Source organism: Vipera ursinii (assembly GCF_947247035.1).
Source record: "Vipera ursinii genome assembly, chromosome: 17".
Classification (NCBI taxonomy): domain Eukaryota; kingdom Metazoa; phylum Chordata; class Lepidosauria; order Squamata; family Viperidae; genus Vipera; species Vipera ursinii.
The window spans coordinates 1,455,519-1,475,728 of NC_139530.1; the positions used below are offsets into that span (position 1 = coordinate 1,455,519).

The 20,210-nt window shown below is 50.2% G+C and overlaps 1 long non-coding RNA gene across 1 annotated transcript; it reads right to left on the minus strand.

Moving 5' to 3' along the window:
• Positions 1-12,687: 12,687 nt before the first annotated feature.
• On the minus strand, positions 12,688-18,387 carry LOC310647890. Its single transcript, XR_014493973.1, has 3 exons — positions 18,286-18,387; positions 16,720-16,881; positions 12,688-16,082 (listed from the first exon to the last, which is right to left on the minus strand). It is a non-coding gene; the product is annotated as an uncharacterized lncRNA (long non-coding RNA).
• Between the last annotated feature and the right edge of the window lie 1,823 nt (positions 18,388-20,210).

A 20,210-nucleotide genomic window follows, 5' to 3' on the forward strand; every position in this document is an offset into this window, starting at 1 on the left:
CGCCGCCCTATTAATATTAATAAGGCTCTAATAATAAAGATAGAGAATAATAACCTTAAAATGCGGCGGCCGCAATATTCCGTTTGGCCACAGGATGGCACGTTTCCCCGTCCCATAGCGTTAACACGGGAACCATAGTAGGCCTTTTGCCTAGATCGGGACACCGAGAAGCGAAGCCACAAAGCGCAGAGCGTCCACATTCACAGAGACCTTCTCGATATGGCGGACTTCCTGTCCGTCCAAATTGTCCATCCCCCGATTTATATGGAATCGACCCTCCTATTATGGCCGACTTCCTGTCCGTTCCTCTTAGTCTTCCGTGCCAACTTCCTTTCTCAGCGACCTTCTCGCCATGGCGGACTTCCTGTCAGTCCTCTATTACGCTAGGGTCGTCCGCCAGTCCCTTCGACAAGGACCTTCCCAGTATGGCCGTCATCGACTTCCTCTCCATTGGCCGCACGGTTCTCTGCTTCTTCCCGTCCTCTTTTCTGCGCTCTGCTGCCGGGCTGCGAGTCTACCGGCAAGGCCGCAAGAAGGAAAGGTAAGCCGAGTCGTTCCAGAAAAAAACCGGGTTTGTCTATTACCTCGTTAGCGGGGGATCCCCAGCTGCCCCCCCCCCCACTCCCGCCACCCTGGCCCTCCTTTGGTCCTCTCCCCTAAGCTGACCGCCTGCCCTGCTATGTCTTTAAGGAGATTGTACGTATGTACCTTTGTATTTAATAATAAGAATAACAACAGCAACAAGAAAAAGAAGTTGTAGTTGGAAGGGACCTTGGAGGTCATCTAGTCCAACCCCCTGCTCAGGCAGGAAACCCTATTCCATTTCCGACAAATGGCTGTCCAGCCTCTTCTTAAAAACTTCCAGTGTTGGAGCACCCACAACATCTGGAGGCAAGCTGTTCCACTGGTTAAACTGAACCCGGACAAGACTGAATGGCTGTACGTACCGGCAAGCCAGGAGATTCAGAACGTCCCACTGCTTAACATTGGGGACAAGTTACTTCCCCCTGCTGATAGGGCCCGCAACCTGGGTGTCCTCCTAGACTCGCAGCTCTCCCTGGAAGACCACATTGGAGCCGTGACCAAGGGGGCCTTCTCCCGGGTTCGACTAGTTCGCCAACTACGGCCTTATCTAGACCTGGATTCCTTACGTACAGTCACCCATGCCCTTGTGACATCTCGCCTAGACTATTGTAACGCTCTCTACATGGGGCTGCCCTTGAGATCCACTCGGAAGCTTCAACTGGTGCAAAGTGCGGCGGCACGGACACTCTTGGGAGCCTCCCGATACTCCCATATCACACCTCTCCTCCGTGCGCTGCACTGGCTTCCGGTTGCCTTCCGTGTGAAGTTCAAGGTGCTAACAATGACATTCAGAGCCCTACATGGCATGGGTCCGGACTACCTACGGGAGCACCTTCTGCCGATGTCAGCACCCCACCGTCCTGTGCGCTCCCACAGAGAGGGCCTCCTCAGGGTGCCACCGCTCAAGGAATGTCGGCTGGTGGCCCCCAGGGGGAGGGCATTCTCAGTGGGTGCGCCAGCCCTCTGGAACACCTTACCTACCGAAATCCGGATGGCCCCTGACCTCCGTACCTTCCGTCGCGACTTAAAAACTTTTTTGTTCCAGCAGGCTGGCCTGGCATGATAGCGTTAATTGGGGTCCCAGTTTGTGTTCATTAGTGTTTCTTATTATTTTATTGTTCGGTCTGTATTCTTCGTCCTTCCTCTGTACACCGCCCCGAGTCCCTCGGGAGAAGGGCGGTTTATAAAAACTAATAAATAAATAAATAAATAAATAATTATTGTCACTGTCAGGAAATTTCTCCTTAGTTGTAAGTTACTTCCCCCTTTGGTTAGTTTCCATCCGTTGCTTCTCGTCCTGCCTTCAGGCGCTTTGGAGAATAGCTTGACTGCCTCTTCTTTGGGGCAGCCCCTGAGATATTAGAAGGCTGCTATCACGTCACCCCTCACCCTTCTCTTCATTATACTGGACATACCCAATTCCAGCAACCTTTCCTTATACGTTTTAGCCTCCAGTCCGCACTCTTTCTACAGTCTCAACATGTTTTTTACATCGTGGTAACCAAAACTGGATGCAATATTCCAAGTGTGGCCTTACCAAGGCCTTGTAAATAGATATTAATACTTCACGTGATCTTAATTCTGTCCCTCTGTTAATGCAGCCTAGCGCTGTGTTGGCTTTTTTGGCGGCTGCAGCACACGGCTCGCTCATATTTAAGTGATTGTGCACTAGGTCTCCAAGATCTGTCTCTAACTACTGTTGAGCAAGGTGCCACCTATACTGTATCTCTGCATTTGGTTTTTCCTGCCTAAATGTACAACCTTTCTTTTTTCACCATTGAATTTCATTTTGTTAGATAGCGCCCAGTGTTTAAGTCTGTCCAGATATATTATCTTAAGCCTATCTTCTGGAGTGTTGGCTATTCCTCCGGCTTGGTGTCGTCTGCATATTTGATGGGTTTCCCCATCTATCCCCTCATCCAAATCGTTGATGAAGATGTTGAAGAGCACTGGGCCCAGGACAGAGCCCTGGGGCAGCCCACTACACACTTCCTTCCATGTAGATGCCGTTCCATTGAGGACCACACGCCGAGTATGGCCTGTCAGCCAGCTGCGAATCCATCTAGTGGTGATGCTGTCTAACCCACATTTTTCTATCTTATCAAGTAGTAGTTTGTGGTCTATTTTTATCAAATGCTTTACTGAAGTCCAAGTAAATTATATCCACAGCATTCCTCTGGTCCACTAATTTTGTCACTCGGTCAAAGAATGTAATAAGATTTGTATGGCGTGATGTTTTTGACAAACCCATGTTGGCTTTTAGTAATAACTTTGTTTGCATCTAGGTGTTTATGTTTACGTTTGATGTTTCTAAACGATATTCCTTAGAGATATCTATATTAATATACACTGAATATTAAATATCTAATTGAAATAAATTGTGTACATTTTATTTAAAAACAATACACACACACAAACATATATAAATTGATATAAAAATAAATATAATTTATTTGGAAAATGTATATAACATATCAGTGCCTTATAGGTTTATCATTGAAAGTATGGATAAAACGGGGGAGACGAGTAGTTGGAACTCACGGAATTTATTAATTTGTTTGCCGTCCATCTAACTTTGTAGAACTTTGTCCAAAGGCGGTGCACGCTCAGTTCAGCCCACCTAGCCCAAGTTAGGACATGTGGGGCTGCAGCGTAAGGGGGCTTCTCCCTGCCTATCTGCTTGTCAACGGAGGCAACGCCTCAGGCCTGGTGACAGTTTTGGAGTTGCAGGGCCATCACATATAGCCAGGATGGGGGTGGGGCTTTCTAAGCCACGGCAACCAGAGGTGGGCCCTACAGCCCTAAAGACACTTTGTTGGGCCTCTCCTGAAGCGTGGCCACCGCTGGTCAAGGTGGCTTTGCCAGCCCTCAGAGGACACCCTGGTCGATTCTTGGCCCTCACACCCTATTCGGTGGCTACCCCGTAACTCCAGAGCAGTTCTTCCAGGAGGGATCCGAGTCCCCTCTGCGTGTTCACCGGGTCATTTTGGAGCCTCTGGACAGTCTCTCTATCCAGCGATGAATTCAACTGTTACACTGAAACATCTTTCCTGTAACAGTATTTTGTTAAAACGAGATGCTGCCCAAGCCCCAGCAAAGTTTGGGGTGTCATTTCAGTGAGGCAAAATTGGGGATGAAGAAGTCCCGATGACCCAAACCACCCCCGTTCAGCATCGGGCTACCTCCGACTGGCACTCGGTTGGGGCAACAGGAGGGTACATGCAGTGCAGAGATCCCCAAAGCCTCTTCCCATCGCACAGTGCACCCGGATGCAGGGAAACAATCCAGCTACACACAAAGGGTCAGGAGTTGTGCATGCAATCTTGTGGGAAAAGGCGGAAAAGGAAATCCAATTGGTTTTGCAGCCCTGGGCTGCTCCTGCTGAAGCCCTGCTTTCAGTCTGCATCTCTTCACCCCAACAGTTTGGCCGCCTATCGAGTGCAGGAATGAATCCGAAAAGGAGATAAAGGGATCTGCGGGCTCGGATAGGAAATGCTAAACAAAGTGGCTGTTTTGGGGCAGTTGCCTCTAGGAAGGAAACTGCAATTTTAATGATTTTAACATAAACCCAAAGTAAGTTGAATGAAACCTACGTATATCCCTGCTCGTAAGAGGCCACAGCGTCTGCAAGCCCAGGTGTCTCGTCTTTAAGTTGGGGTGGGGGCAAGGCCAGGGCAACAGGGCTGCAAATTTAGCCAATATGGAATTATAATTACATCCTGATACAACCGAGGGGATTCTAACAGGCACAAAGCATCTCTGCACAATTTCCGCAAGCAACTTGAACCGCCACAACCCAGTGGAAGAGCTTTGGAATATTCTACACTTTGCCTATTCCGGGTGAGCTGACAGACTTAATAGACAGTTGTGATTGATTTGTGATGTTCCTTTACATGCCGTCTTTTCGTCCCAACTCTTCTGCAAGCAGCCAAAGACGTTCTGCTTCTCTAGCCACACAGGAAGGGAGGCCAGCGTTTGGGGCAAGCAGTCCTAGAGTGAGAGTCCTGCGCTTAAAGAAGGAATCGCAGCCACAACAGGAAATAAGCCCTTTTAATATGATGTTAAGATTATTATTCTGTATCTATTGAAGCTAGGTCTGGCAGCCACCAAAAGAAATAAATCTTTTAAATGGCATTTTAAGATGATTATTCTTTATTAGTAAAACCTTTTTAATGCTAGGTTGTTTAATTCTGCGCCTGCATCTCAGCCAAATGGCCATCTGTCGCCCTATTAATATTAATAATGCGTTAATGTTAACAAAATAATATTAACATATTTAAGAATAAGGTGTTAAGAATAAAGATGGAGAATAATAACCTTAAAATCCTATTTAAAAGGTGTATTTCTTTTTGGCGGTCGCAATACCCGGTTCGACCACGGGAGGGCGCGCTTTCCGTCCCATCGCATTAGTATTGAATCCCCCGTAGGCCTTTTGCCGAGGATGGGACACCGAGAAGCGAAGCGCGAAAGCGCAGAGCGTCGCCGAAGCGTCCCCGCTCTACGCTTCTCCCAAAGGGACGAGCCGCTTCCGTCGGACTTGTGCGCATGTCTGCCGTCTCGTTCATCACGTGTAATCTCCGAGAGACCTTCTCGGCCAGGCGAATTTCCTGTCCGTCGATATCCGTCGTTCCCATGGACCTCTCCGTCATGGCCGACTTCCTGTCCGTTCTTCTTAGTCATCCGCCAACTTCCTTTCGCGGCGACGTTCTGGGCCCGGCGGACTTCACGTCCGATCAACAAGTTAGAGTCCGTAGATTTAAAACGCTATTAAAAAGCTTTATTTCTTTTGGCGGCCGCAATTCCCGATTTGACCACAGGATGGCAGGCTTCCGTCCCATAGCATTAGCACGGAGGTCTTTTCGACGGCCTCAATGCCGCTATCGCTAAGGGACCGAAAACAGTGCCCTCCTGTGGTCCAAGCCGGCGTAGCAGCCAACAAAAGAAAAACCTTTTAAATGGCGTTTTAAGGTTATTATTCTTTATTAATAAAAGCTTATTAATATTAGGGCATTTTATTCTGCGCCTGTGACCCACCCGCCGCCCTATTAATATTAATAAGGCGCTTAATAATAAAGATAAAGAATAATAACCTTAAAATGCGGCGGCCGCAATATTCCGTTTGGCCACAGGATGGCACGTTTCCCCGTCCCATAGCGTTAACACGGGGACCATAGTAGGCCTTTTGCCTAGATCGACACAGAAAAGAAGCAACAAAGCGCAGAGCGTCCCCTTTCACATAGACCTTCTCGATATGGCCGACTTCCTGTCACATCAAAAATGCCGTCCCCCAGGGTCATTGGAAAAACGACCTTTCCATCATGGCCGACTTCCTGTCCGTTCTTCTTAGTCATCCTCCAACTTCCTTTCGCGGCGCCGTTCTGGGCCAGGCGGACTTCACGTCCGATCAACAAGTTGTAGTCCGTAGATTTAAAACGCTATTAAAAAGCTTTATTTCTTTTGGCGGACGCAATTCGCGCTTTGACCACAGGATGGCAGGCTTCCGTCCCATAGCATTAACATTGGGCCTTTCCGACGGCCTCAATGCCGCTATCGCTAAGGGACCGAAAACAGTGCCCTCCTGTGGTCCAAGCCGATGTAGCAGCCAACAAAAGAAAAACCTTTTAAATGGCGTTTTAAGATTATTATTCTTTATTAATAAAAGCTTATTAATATTAGGGCATTTTATTCTGCGCCTGTGACCCACCCGTCGCCCTATTAGTATTAATAAGGCGCTAATAATAAAGATAGAGAATAATAACCTTAAAATGCGGCGGCTGCAATACTCGGTTTGGCCACAGGATGGCACGGTTCCCCGTCCCATAGCGTTAACATGGGAACCATAGTAGGCCTTTTGCCTAGATCGGGACACAGAGAAGCGAAGCGACAAAGCGCAGAGCGTCCCCTTTCACAGAGACCTTTTCGAAATGGCGGACTTCCTGTCCGTACAAATAGGCCATCCTCCGGTTTATTTGGAATCGACCCTCCTATTATGGCTGACTTCCTGTCCGTTCTTCTTAGTCTTCCGTGCCAACTTCCTTTCTCAGCGACCTTCTCGCCATGGCGGACTTCCTGTCAGTCCTCTACGCTACGGTCGTCCGCCAGTGCCTTTGACAACGACCTTCCCATTATGGCCGTCATCAACTTCCTGTCCATGGGCAGCACCGTTCTCTTCTTTTTCCCGTCCTCTTTTCTGCGCTATGCTGCCGGGGTGCACAGTGAACTGAAAGGGGCTACAAAGGCTTTACATAGCCCAGCCATGAAACAGCGCCCTCCTGTGGTTCTTTTGGAAGTAGCGGCCAGAAAGGGGCTTCTAAGACCATCTATAGCCCAGGGCGTGAAACTCTGCCCTCCAGTGGCCTTTTTGGGCGTAGCGCCTTCGCGAGCCCTCCCGGAAGTGCCCATCCTTCCCTCCCTCCGTCGGCAACCGGAAGTGGGCGGAGCAGGGCAGCCGTTCTCCAGTTGGGCCTGGCCTGGGCGGCCATTTTGCGGCGTCGCGGAGGCCGCAGTCGGGGAGCCGCGTCGGGGGACCCGAGCCCGGCAAAGGAGGTGAGCTCCGGGAGGCCCTTCGTGACGGAGTGCCGGACTACCGGCCCCATGGTGCTGGTCCTCCTGAGCTGCCCTAGCAACGGGGTGGGGGGGAGGGGGGCGTTGGGGCCGAGCGAAAAGCGGGGAATCCCGGACCCGGGTCGGGCAGGTCGTGCGAACGCAGCCGGCGGGGCTCCTGAGAGGGGAAGCCGGACACGTGTGGCTTTGCCGGCCGGGCTTCCCTCCGCCTCTCCTGCCGGGGGGACGAGGGGGCTCCCTGGTGGGTTCGGAGTTCAAATCCTGGCTTGGGTCCTTCCCCCTCGGCACAGGCGGAGTTGCCGAGGGGGAAAGAGGCTGGTTTGCCCTCCCTGGGCTGAGCCGTCAACCAGGGATCGTAAACCGAGGAAGTTTAGGGGTTTTTTAGGGTTTGTTTATATTGAGCCCCGAAGTTCAACCCAGTTTAACTCTTTGGGTTTCTTTATTGTTTTATCTTTCTCCGGCCACGCGAATGAAACCCGACAGAATGCAAAAACTAGGAAGCAGCCAGACGGTCTTCCAAACGTGAGAAGGGCGCCCAGAGAAAGTGCAGCTTAAAACCCCGGGTGGCATCGCGGAGGAGGGAATCTCTTGCCCAGGTTGGCAGGAGCCTTAAGGCTGGGGAACTTGGCTTCCGGGCTTTCAGCTGGCCTGGCAAAGTGGGAGAAATCCCATTTTCCGGTGCGGCTCCAAAGGAAGAAAAGCCAGGTCCCTGAACGTAGACAGGCAGCTGATGGAACAGGCTAGGTAGGATACAGGCTTTCCTTCCGGTAAACAGAGATAGCTCTCAACATTTGTGATAGTTCTCAACATTTGTTGTGACACATTTGAGTTTTGCCCCATTTTATCGCTGTTCTTGCCACAGTTCTTAAGTGAATCTGACTTCTTGCCCGTGCATTTTGCTTGTCAAAATCGAAACATCCACCCGTTTTTAATGCCTCTTGATGCTGCTGTGTGCGGGTGCCTCATTTCCCCTTTCCTTGCTGTTTTTTCTCCAGGTAGCCAAGAGGGTGGGCCGGGTGTTGTATATGGCCAGCTTCCCGGTGGCTTTCCCACTCCACCCGCCCGCCCTGCGACCCACGGATTGCAACCCGCCTCCCGCGGAGCTTCGCCCACCCTCCACCGGAAGGCAGCTTTTGAAGTAATACCAAAGACGAAGCGATCCAGCGTCTGAACTCCGCTCCATGTTTATTTTTTATTTTTTGGATGATACGACACAGCCAGTCCTGTGGATTACCTTCTTTCTTTTTCTTTGACTTTCTGTTTCTATCTTTGGTGTGCATCGTGTTGCTTTTATTGCTTGTCCCCATCCTGCCCTTTCTAGGCATTTGCTCCTTAGAAGCCCAGAAGCAGCAGATTACCTGCCCAGGGAGTTGTTAGGAAAAAGACAGAAACAAACAGGTAGGATATTGTACTTGGGGGGGATCCCAGTGCTTCCCTTCTGGATGTGTGTGTGTGTGTGTTTGAGACTGAGACTGTGTCTCTTAATGCCCTCTGAGGTTGCTGCCTTGCAGACGTTTCGTTACCCAACTAGGTAACCTCTTTAGTGCATGGATGACGTTACCTAGTTGGGTAACAAAACGTCTGCAAGAAAACCAAACTCGGAGAGCACCAGGGACTTGAGTTCAACCCTGAGCTACATTCTCCTCTGTGTCTGTGTGTGTGTGCATACAACACAGAGATATTCTCCATTTTAATTGGCTTTTGTGCACAAAGAATGCAATGCTTGGTTTTTTTAAAAAAGGCAGGACAGCCTGGGTGAGGATATGGAATTGCACATTTTCCCTGGTATCCACACCCAGGAGTTAACATGGAGCCCTTGCCAGCATTCAAAGAGAGAGAGAGAGAGAGTGTGTGTGTGTGTGTGTGTGTGTGTGTGTGTGTGTGTGTGTGTGTGTCTTGGTGCTCTCTGAGGTTGCTGCCTTGGAGACATTTCATTACCCAACTCGGTAACCTCATTAGTGCATGGATGACGTTACCTAGTTGGATAACGAAACGTCTGCAAGAAAACCAAACTCGGAGAGCACCAGGGACTTGAGTTCAACCCTGAGCTACATTCTCCTTTGTGTATGTGTGTGTGTGTGCACATACAACACAGAGCTATGCTCCATTTTAATTGGCTTTTGTGCACAAAGAATGCAGGGTTTGGTTTTTAAAAAAGGCAGGGCAGCCTGGGTGAGGATATGGAATTGCACATTTTCCCTGGTATCCACACCCAGGACTTAATATGGAGCCCTTGCCAGCTTTCAAAGAATGTTTGTGTGTGTGTGTGTGTGTGTGTGTGTGTGTGTGTGTGTTTGAGACTGAGACTGTGTGTCTTGGTGCCCTCTGAGGTTGCTGCCTTGCAGACATTTCATTACCCAAGTAGGTAACCTCATTAGTGCATGGATGAGGTTACCTAGTTGGATAACGAAACGTCTGCAAGAAAACCAAACTCGGAGAGCACCAGGGACTTGAGTTCAACCCTGAGCTACATTCTCCTCTGTGTCTGTGTGTGTGTGCATACAACACAGAGATATTCTCCATTTTAATTGGCTTTTGTGCACAAAGAATGCAATGCTTGGTTTTTTTAAAAAAGGCAGGACAGCCTGGGTGAGGATATGGAATTGCACATTTTCCCTGGTATCCACACCCAGGAGTTAACATGGAGCCCTTGCCAGCATTCAAAGAGAGAGAGAGAGAGTGTGTGTGTGTGTGTGTGTGTGTGTGTGTGTCTTGGTGCTCTCTGAGGTTGCTGCCTTGGAGACATTTCATTACCCAACTCGGTAACCTCATTAGTGCATGGATGACGTTACCTAGTTGGATAACGAAACGTCTGCAAGAAAACCAAACTCGGAGAGCACCAGGGACTTGAGTTCAACCCTGAGCTACATTCTCCTTTGTGTATGTGTGTGTGTGTGCACATACAACACAGAGCTATGCTCCATTTTAATTGGCTTTTGTGCACAAAGAATGCAGGGTTTGGTTTTTAAAAAAGGCAGGGCAGCCTGGGTGAGGATATGGAATTGCACATTTTCCCTGGTATCCACACCCAGGACTTAATATGGAGCCCTTGCCAGCTTTCAAAGAATGTTTGTGTGTGTGTGTGTGTGTGTGTGTGTGTGTGTGTGTGTGTTTGAGACTGAGACTGTGTGTCTTGGTGCCCTCTGAGGTTGCTGCCTTGCAGACATTTCATTACCCAAGTAGGTAACCTCATTAGTGCATGGATGAGGTTACCCAGTTGGGTAACGAAACGTCTGCAAGAAAACCAAACTCTGAGAGCACCAGGGGCTTGAGTTCAACCCTGAGCTACATTCTCCTCTGTGTCTTTGTGTGTGCGCATACAACACAGAGATATTCTCCATTTTAATTGGCTTTTGTGCACAAAGAACGCAGGGTTTGGTTTTTTTAAAAAAGGCAGGGCAGCCTGGGTGAGGATATGGAATTTCACATTTTCCCTGGTATCCACACCCAGGAGTTAACATGGAGCCCTTGCCAGCTCTCAACCAACTTTTGTGTGTGTGTTTTTGTGTGTATGAGAGAGAGAGAGAGTGTGTGTGTCTTGGTATCCTCTGAGGTTGTTGCCTTGGAGATGTTTCATTACCCAACTAGGTAACCTCTTTAGTGCATGGATGACGTTACCTAGTTGGATAATGAAACGTCTGCAAGAAAACCAAACTCGGAGAGCACCAGGGACTTGAGTTCAACCCTGAGCTACATTCTCCTCTGTGTGTCTGTGTGCGCATACAACACAGAGATATGCTCCATTTTAATTGGCTTTTGTGCACAAAGAATGCAATGTTTGATTTTTTAAAAAAGGCAGGGCAGCCTGGGTGAGGATATGGAATTGCACATTTTCCCTGGTATCCACACCCAGGAGTTAACATGGAGCCCTTGCCAGCTTTCAACCTCTGTGTGTGTGTGTGTTTGTGTGCTTGGCCACTTGGGTGGAAAAAAGAATGCAGGGGCTAAACTTTTAAAACACCCCTGCAGTCTTTTTTTCTCCCTCCCTTAGTGCATTTTGAACAGAAACCACACTTAAGCCAAGATAGCTCAGTAGGACCTTAGCTTCATGTCAAAGTATCCATCACTTTAAAATTAAGGCTTTCCAGCAAAGCAATTGAAATAATAAAAATGAAGAGTTCACTCAGTTTATAAAAACAGGTACGGGTCGGGCTGCGTCCTTCACAACTTAGATTCCTGGGGACAGGGAACATTAAAGTTGGGGGAGAGGGCGGTGGGTACACACAGCCCAGGTTACTTGGTCTGAGCCAGCTTAGACCAAAGCGGGTAAGTATGGGATGGTACCGGCTGTGGGAACCCCACCAGACGGCAAAGGACACGGAGAACAGGTAAGAACAGGTAAGTTGGGGGTGGAGGGTACAGGTGCTGGGAAGGAGGAGGGGGGACAGGCAGGCCAGGGGCTTAGAGAGGCAGACTCAGCCCTCCAACCACCTGGCCTGCCTGCCCCCTCCCAATCTTCCCAGCACCTGCATTTCCCTCCCTCCTCTTGGCCCCCCCATCTTTGGCCCCAAGGGGTGCCCGAGGTAGGGAGGGGCAGGCCCTGGGTGCCCCCCCAGGCCTGCCAGGGTGGATGGGGCATCTCCCCAGGGCTCCCCTCCTCTTCCCCTCCCTCCCTCCACCCCAGGAGGGCTGCTGGGGGCTAGGCGGAGGTGGGGGGAGCCCTGGAAGGAGGTTGGAGGCTGACGGGGTGGCTCCTTGCCAGGGCTCCTTGCCAACGCCCCTTCCTCTCCCCTTCCCAACTCCCCTGGTGCCACGGGTGCAGGCACGGGCAAAGGAGGGAATGGGAGGCCCTGGGGTGAAGGGGGGGCATCGGCAGGCACAAACTCCTCCCTTTAAATGTTGGGGAGAGCCTGCCCATTCCTCCCCCCTCCCGGGCCTCCCTTTCCCTCCTGAGTCTTTGCCACCCACGGGGTGCCTGCCAGATGGCACCAAGGGAGCTGGGAAGGGAAGAGATGGGGTGTTTGGCAAGGAGACCCCCCCCCCAGCCTCCAACCTCCTTCCAGGGCTCTCCCCACCTCCGCCTAGCCCCCAGCAGCCCTCCTGGGGTGGAGGGAGGGAGGGGAAGAGGAGGGGAGCCCTGGGAAGATGCCCCATCCACCCTGGCAGGCCTGGGGGGGCACCCAGGGCCTGCCCCTCCCTACCTCGGGCACCCCTTGAGGCCAAAGATGGGGAGGGGAACCAAGAGGAGGGAGGGAAATGGGGGGGAGGGTGGGGTGGGGGGAGGGTGGGTGGGGGGGGAGGGTGGGCGGGTGGGAGGGGAAAGAAAGAGGCGGGATGCTGCACTTTTCACAATTTTTATTAGAGGTCAAGAAAACAAGAAGTACACCCCCCCTCTGGTTCCCCACCCTCCCACCCACACCCTCCCCCCTCCCCACCCACCCCCCAACCCACCCCCTCCCCCCAACCCACCCCCCACCTCCCTCCCCCACCCCTTTGGCTTCAATCCTGGCCTAGAGGGGGCCTGGGGGGGGGAAGAGGAGATCCTGGGAGGAGGGGGGAAGTTCCCCCCCCTCCCAGGACCTCCCCTCCCCCCCCCAAGGCCCCCTCTAGGCCAGGATTGAAGCCAAAGGCATTGGTGGGGGCTGAGGGAGGCTCAGGAGGGGGGGGCACAGAGAGAGCAGCTTGCCAATGTCTTTGGCTTGAAGTGGGCAAAATGCCCCCCCCCCAGAGCCAAGGACCTTGGCAGCCGCCCTCCGCCCTGCCCCGACCTCTCAGCTTCCCCCAGCCCCCACCAAGACCCTCGACTTCAACCGTGGCGCAAGAGGAGCTGGCAAGAGAGGCCCTGGGATGCCTGAGGCTGCCCCAGGGGGCTTGGACGCCCCAGACCTCCCCAGGGCCTCCTCGCCAGCCCCCCTTGGACCAGGGCTGGCCCCTGACCCTTTTTCCACCCCCCTCCAGCCTTCCAGGGCAGGACCCACCATGCACAGAGCTTGCGCCCTCTGTGCAGCCCTTGCTACAAGTAGGCATGCACAAGTGTATTATTGAAATTAAGTGCCGAGGTCTTGGAGCCAAGAAGCCCCTGTTTTGGACACATTGTGCATGTCTACTTAGACCAAGGGAGGAACTGCAGACTTACCTCAAGACACACCTGTTTTCTGGCTCACCTGTCTAGTTGCTGGGGAGATTGGGGCGGGGTTGAGGTTCTACAACAACTTTTCTCAACTTTGACAAGTTTTAAGTTGGGTAGACTTTCAACTAAGGCTGAAGTCCACCCATCCTTAAGCCTGCCAAGGCTGAGACCTACCGGAGACCCCCAAGGCTTCAGGGCTGAGGTGCACCCATTTCTGGGGGGTGGGTGGGAATGGCTTAAAGAACTTCAATTCCTGTACATTTGTAGCTGTGGGGATTTGCAATCTCACAGCTCAAAGGAACCCAAGTTCTGCGCATCCCAAATAAGTGGACCTCAGCCCCAAAACGTCTAAGTGTGGAGAATGACACACCCCAACATGGATGATCTTATTTCCCAGAATTATCCAGCTACGTTGCCAAGCATTCTGGGGGCCAAAGCTCTATTAGAAATTCTATGTTGGACTTTAAAATTCCCAGAATACAGACATAAACTGGAGAAGTCTGGGTTCCACCCGTTTACCTTCCATCTGTTTGCCCTCCCATCTGGATGGGAAGTTAACTTCATTCCCCGTAACTCTACACCCCAAGGTTGCAGAGTTCTGGGAATTGAAGGTTTCCCATTCAGATGTCGCGTTTCCTTGGTGTAAGAATTTTTAGCAGAATCCTGTGGAAGCCCACCTAGAAGACCTGGGACTTCTACCTCCAAGATTGAACTTCAATTCCCAGAATTCTCCAGTCTGCGTGCTGGAAAACACCAGAGATTGAATGGCACCCATCTGGTATTGTAGGAACTAGGGTATCCTATGCCCTCTGTGATGGAAGACTCCCAAGTCCCAGAATTCAGAAGAATTGGAGACCCATCGTCCACAGGACATTGACCTGTCTCCTGGATTGGTGGAGTGCAAGCTCCAGAATTCCTAACAGAATTAAGAGTTGGAGACTCACCACTTACCTTTCATGGGATTTGTCTCCGATTGGCAGACTCCCCAAGTCCTAGAATTCAGAACTGGGACGCCCCACCAAGAGACAGCATGGAGCCATCTCCAAGATTAGCTCAGTTTCCAGAATTCTCCAGTCCATGTGCTGGAGACTCCTGGAAATTAAGTCGCAGGAGCTAAATTAAATTAATTCCGGGAGTTAAAACTCATCCCTTTGAAATTTGCATCTTTCAATGGGCAAGCTTTAACTCCCAGTGTTTTAAAAGCTGCCGATTTCTGGGAACTGAGGTCCAGCCTTACAAGAGCCGTTTGGCTTTCTGAAAGCAAGAGTTCAGTTCTTGACCTAGCTGGTGGGTTTACATGACCCTGGAGATCAGAGTAAAGTCCATGTGCTGGAGACGGCTGGAAATTAAGTCGCAGCCATCTGGTGTCCTTGGGAATTGGGGGGCGGGTGGGTGGGAAGGGGACCTCAATCCTTAAAACTTATCTAGCCTAGGATTGCTAAGATTTCCGGGAGCTAAAACTCATCCCTTTGAAATTTGCATCTTTCAATGGGCAAGCTTTAACTCCCAAAGTGTTCTAAAAGCTGCCGATTTCTGGGAACTGAAGTCCAGCCTTCCAAGAGCCGTTTGGCTTTCCGAAAGCAAGAGTTCAGTTCTTGACATACCTGGTGGGTTTACATGACCGTGGAGATCAGGGTTTCTCCCCCTTAGCAAGATGTGTGGGTTTCAACACTCAAGAGTTCTGGAATTTGAAGTCCACGCATCTTCAAGTTAAGGTTAAAAAACCCTGATCCAAGTTCTTCTGACACCTCAACTTTGTCCTACAACCCGAATCTACACAATCCTACCAGACATCCGTAGTCTTTAACCAAGGCAAAAGCTAACAGCCGTTATGCCTTCACCCGCCCATCCAGTTTAAAAAGCTAGAGCAGCCGTGTTTTCAGATTTATGGGGACTTTGCATTTCAAGCACATCTCCGTAAACCACAAAACACGGTTCTTTAGCCAAGCTGAAGACATAAGACTCCTTCACCTAACTTGCAAATTACAGAGATATCCTGGCTAAGTTGGGGGAATCCCCTCCCGACCAATGCTATCCCCTTATCCTAGATCTGTTCTGTCAGGTGACCTCAAAAAACAAGTGTGTGGGTCTCAGTTCCCGGTGGGCACCACAGGTGGGGTGAAAAAAGGTCGCAATGCAGTGGGTCGCAATGCAGTGAAAGCTGCAGGGCAAAACGTTTCTCCATCGGGATGCAGCCGTTTTGCCCGCTGCAGTTTCAGTGCAAAGAGATCCAGGCCTTTGAAAGAAAACGACAACAGGCTGTTTTTACAAGCCGAGAACCAACGCAAACCTTCCCTTCCCATACAGAAATAAACATTGGGGGGAATTGGGGGTGGTGGTGGATTCAAAGCATGCACTGTGCTGTCCCGTCCAGCTCTTCCTGCTGGGTTTGGTCCAAAAAAGAGCCAAGTCTTTAAAAAAGAAAATGGTCTGTAAAAGTGTTCCGGCTGCAACTGCGGTGGGAAGTTGATCTTCATCTCTGCGTCTCCAGAAGAGGAAGGGGCAGCATTGAAGGCCGGCCTCTTTTTTCTTTTTTGAGATGGTTTTAAGGTTTTATTTTGAGATGGTTTTAAGAACCCACATTATTCGAAAGAGGCAGTTTTTGCAGCCATGGGGCACAGGCTTTTTAAGGCTCCCCTGCCGGCTGACCAATTTTCTGGCCTGTCCCTCGAGCGCACAAATTCGGCTTCAGGGCCAGCTGGAACAATGCAGCCCCTTCCCCACCCCTGCCCCCCCTACCCTCCAGTCTGTCCATCCATCAGTCTGCATTGGAAAAATCCAAGTCTTCCACCAGGTCCTCCTTGCGCCAGCTGTTGCAACTCTGCCCGAGGTTTCCTCCATTGAAGCGCGGCCTTCTCGTCTCCTGGAGAAGGAAAGAAAGACTTGGTGTCAATCCAACCTCATTGGGGACAAGGGGTGGGGGTGGCGGACAGAAAGGGCAGCTGTGTGCTAATTAATGTCCAGTGCTAATTAATGGATTGTCTGCAGAGCTCAGGAGGGGGCAGGACGGGAACGGCGAGATGGGCAGAATATAAGTTTTAATAATAAGTAGAGCAATAAATAAGCAAAGCAGATGGCTTTTTCTAAAGGAGATGGGAGGATCAAGGAGAAGAAAATCTTTATTCCCCCCTCCCCAATTTATTTGATGGGGGGCACAACCCTGTAAAGGGGGAGGCTTCCAAAACCCACATCCTAGAAATAAAGGGGAGGGGGAGAAGGGCCCCTCTCCAAATGAACAATGGCCCTTTAGTGACCTGAGGACTTCAACTCCCAGAATTCCTGAGCCTGCCTTGGAAGGAAGGAAGGAAAAGGGAGAAAGGAAGGAAAAAAAAGAATGAGCGAAATAGGGAGAGAAAGAAGGAGAGAGGTATGGGCGACTTCCTTCCAGTGTTCCACCATTTTCAGTGACAATGTGATAAAGTCTAATTGGCATCAGGGCGCTAATTATCAGCAGTCAGGCCATTCCTGATGTTCGGTTATATTGAAAATAAATCAATTACCTCTCATTTTTCAGGCAACACGTGATGGTTCTTCTCTTCATCCGAATCATCAAAATTAAGCAAAGTCTTCCCATTTTCTCCCAGAAACTTGTACAATTCGGGATCTCCTTCCTTTAGTCGAGAGAGCTGATCTTTACGCTCAGATCCATGACCTTTATTTTCCTGCACAACAGAGAAGAGTTTAACGAATTTAAGTTTATATATCTACATATCCAGCCAGGAAGTATTTTTTTAAAAAATGCTAATAAACCCTACAGATTTCAAAAGCGCTATATCGTGGCATCTGCTCAGAGGAGAAACATTACGGGTTTTGTTTCCTAGAAAGGACGAACAGAAGTCCTAATGGGCAGCTAGATAGATTTCATAAATGCAAGAAAATCAATTAACGGCAAAAGCCCTTCAAGAGACATCCTGGATTATTTTAGAATTTATAACTTTATGTATTCATAAATTATTTCTAATAATTTATTATGAGGAGGCCTTGTTACCCACTTGCTTCTCCTGAATTCTGAATCCCATTTAACTGCCAAAGCCACTGGGCTGACTAAACAAATAAAAATAAATGAAATAACTCAAGAGAGATTCGCACCCAGGACTCTCCAACATCTGGTCAAACTGAATTCACCAAAAACGTTTCAAAATTCTCAGGTCCACAAATCACAACAACGGGTTTTTAAAAATCTAATTTCTGCATTTTTAACCCAGGGGCTTTCAAAACTGAGCAGGAAAAGGGGACAATATAGAAAATGGCCCTTTAGCCTTCCATTTTATCCAGTGGAACCAGGTGTCAGGTCTCTGCGGCTAAAAATGACATGAAAATGGAGGGGAATCTTTCCGGTTTACCTGGAATTGTTCCCCAATGTTCCAAGTCTGCCGGCCTCCATTTTATATTTAAAAAATTCTATTTTTAAGAAATTACAATTCATTTGCCTGGCAAGCTGCTGCAAAGGTAACCTGCTCCCAACCGAGCTCCACCTGTGGCCGTCAATCAAACTATCCAGGTGTCGCTCACTCCCTAACTGTCCCTCCCAATTCAGCAGGTTAGGTAGGATGAGATAAGTTAGGTTGGTCTTCAAACTTGGCCCTTTTGACTTGTAGACTTCAACTCCCAGAATTCCTCAGCCAGCGTGCCTGGCTGAGGAATTCTGGGAGTTGAAGTCCACAAGCCAAGCTCGAAGACCCCCAGCTACGTTTAATAACCTGGGTTGGATTAATTAACGGGCAAAGGAAGACCGTTCGCTCGCGGGGCGTCCCCAGAGTCTGCCGCGCGTTCGTTCACACGAGCAGGCGATGCACGCGTTGGGTCGGACACCTAGGCTTCCCACCCGGGGGACACGGCACCCGTTCCTGCCCCCAACGAAGGCAATGCCAGGCGTTGCAACACAACGCAACGTGTTTTCCCCCCCCTAGGTTTGCAACAAGAGTCGGGGCAGAATGCGTGTAAACCCGAGGAGGAAACTCACCCAATTCCCCATTCTCACGAGTTTGCGGGGCTGCCCAATCCCGGAAGGGCTCCTACCCGCCCCCCGCTTCTTGCAAGGACGCCCCACTCGGCCCGGGACTCACCCGCTGCCCTCGGCCGGCCGGGCTTGCAGGCGCCGCGGAGCTTCGGGGGCGGCGGTGGGAGCCACGCTGGCCCAGCTTCCCTGCGCAGCTTCCGGGTAGCGAGGGAGAGGGCGTGGCCGGGCCGGATTGGCTGTGAGCTTCCCCGCCGTGATTGGAGGCGTCGCTCTCCGGCTGGAGCGCGAGGGCGGGACTAACAGAATAACGGAGCTGGAAGGGGCCTGGCGAGGTCGTCTAGTCCAACCCCCTGGCCAAGCAGGAAACCTCTCTCGTTTCAGACGAGTCCTCGTGCCCGTCCGCTCACCCCGGGGCGCGGCACGAAAAGGATGCGCCGCCGTGGTTATTTTACCCATTACAGCCTGAAACGCACTACAAAGACCATCTATATTGCACGGGACGTGAAAAGAGTGCCCTCCTCTGGTTATTTTCGGCATAGTGGCCTGAAAGGGACTACAAAGACCATCTATAGCCCAGGGCAGAAAAAGAGGGCCCTCCTGTGGTTATTTTGGGCACAGTGGGCCGAAAGGGACTACAAAGACCATCTATAGCCCAGGGCAGAAAAAGAGTGCCCTCTTTGTAGTCCCTTTCATCTACTGTGCACAAAATAACCACAGGAGGGCACTCTCTTCGTGCCCTGGGCTATACATGGTCTTTGTAGTCACTTTCAGGTCACTATGCCAAAATAACCACAGGAGGGCACTCTTCATGCCCTGGGCTATACATGGTCTTTGTAGTCACTTCCAGGCCACTATGCCCCAAATAACCACAGGAGGGCACTCTTTGGATGCCCTTTATTACATATGGTCTTTGTAGTCCCTACAGGTTGCTATGCCCAAAATAACCACAGGTGGGCACTGTTTTCATGCCCTGGGCTATACATGGTCTTTGTAGTCACTTCCATGCCACTATGCCCAAAATAACCACAGGAGGGCACTTTTTGGATGCCCTTTGTTATATATGGTCTTTGTAGTCCCATGCAGGTCGCTACACCCAAAATAACCACAGGAGGGCACTCTTTTCATGCCCTGGGCTATATATGGTCGTAGAAGCCCTTTTGTAGCTGCTACGCCCAAGATAACCACAGGAGGACGCTCTTTGGATGCCTTTTGTTACATATGGTCTTTGTAGTCCCCTACAGGTCTCTATGCCCAAAATCACCACAGGTGGGCCCTCTTTTTATGCCCTGTGCAATATATGGTCTTTGAAGTCCCTTTCAGGACTCTACACCCCAAATAACCACAGGAGGGCACTCTTTTAATACCCTGTGCTATACATGGTCTTTGTAGTCACTTTCTGACCGCTACACCCAAAATAAACACAGGAGGGCACTCATTCCATGCCCTGTGCTATCTATGGTCTTTGTACTCCCTTTCAGTGCACTGTGCCCAAAATAAACACAGGAGGGCACTCATTCCATGCCCTGTGCTATAGATGGTCTTTGTAGTCCCTTTCAGGCCACTATGCCCAAAATAACCAGAGGTGGGCACTCTTTTCATGTGCTCTACTATATAGATGGTCTTTGTAGTGCGTTTCAAGCTGTTATGTGTAAAATAACCACAGGGGTGCATCCTTTTCATGCCCTGTGCTATAGATGGTCTTTGTAGTCCCTTTCAGGCCACTGTGCCCAAAATAACCTCGGTGTCCCGATCCTAGGCAAAACTCCTAGGCCTTTTTAATGACGTTTTAAGATTATTATTCTTTATTAATAGAACCTTATTAATATTAGGCCACCTTATTCTGCGCCTGTGTCGCAGCGAAAGGGCCACCTATTAATATTAATAAGGCGCTAATAATAAAGGTAGAGAATAAGAACCTTAAAATGCCATTAAAAAGGATTATTTCTCTCGGCGGCAGCAATTCCGGCTTTGACCACAGGATGGCAGTTTTCCGTGCCATAGCATTAACATTGGGGCCTTTTCGACGGCCTC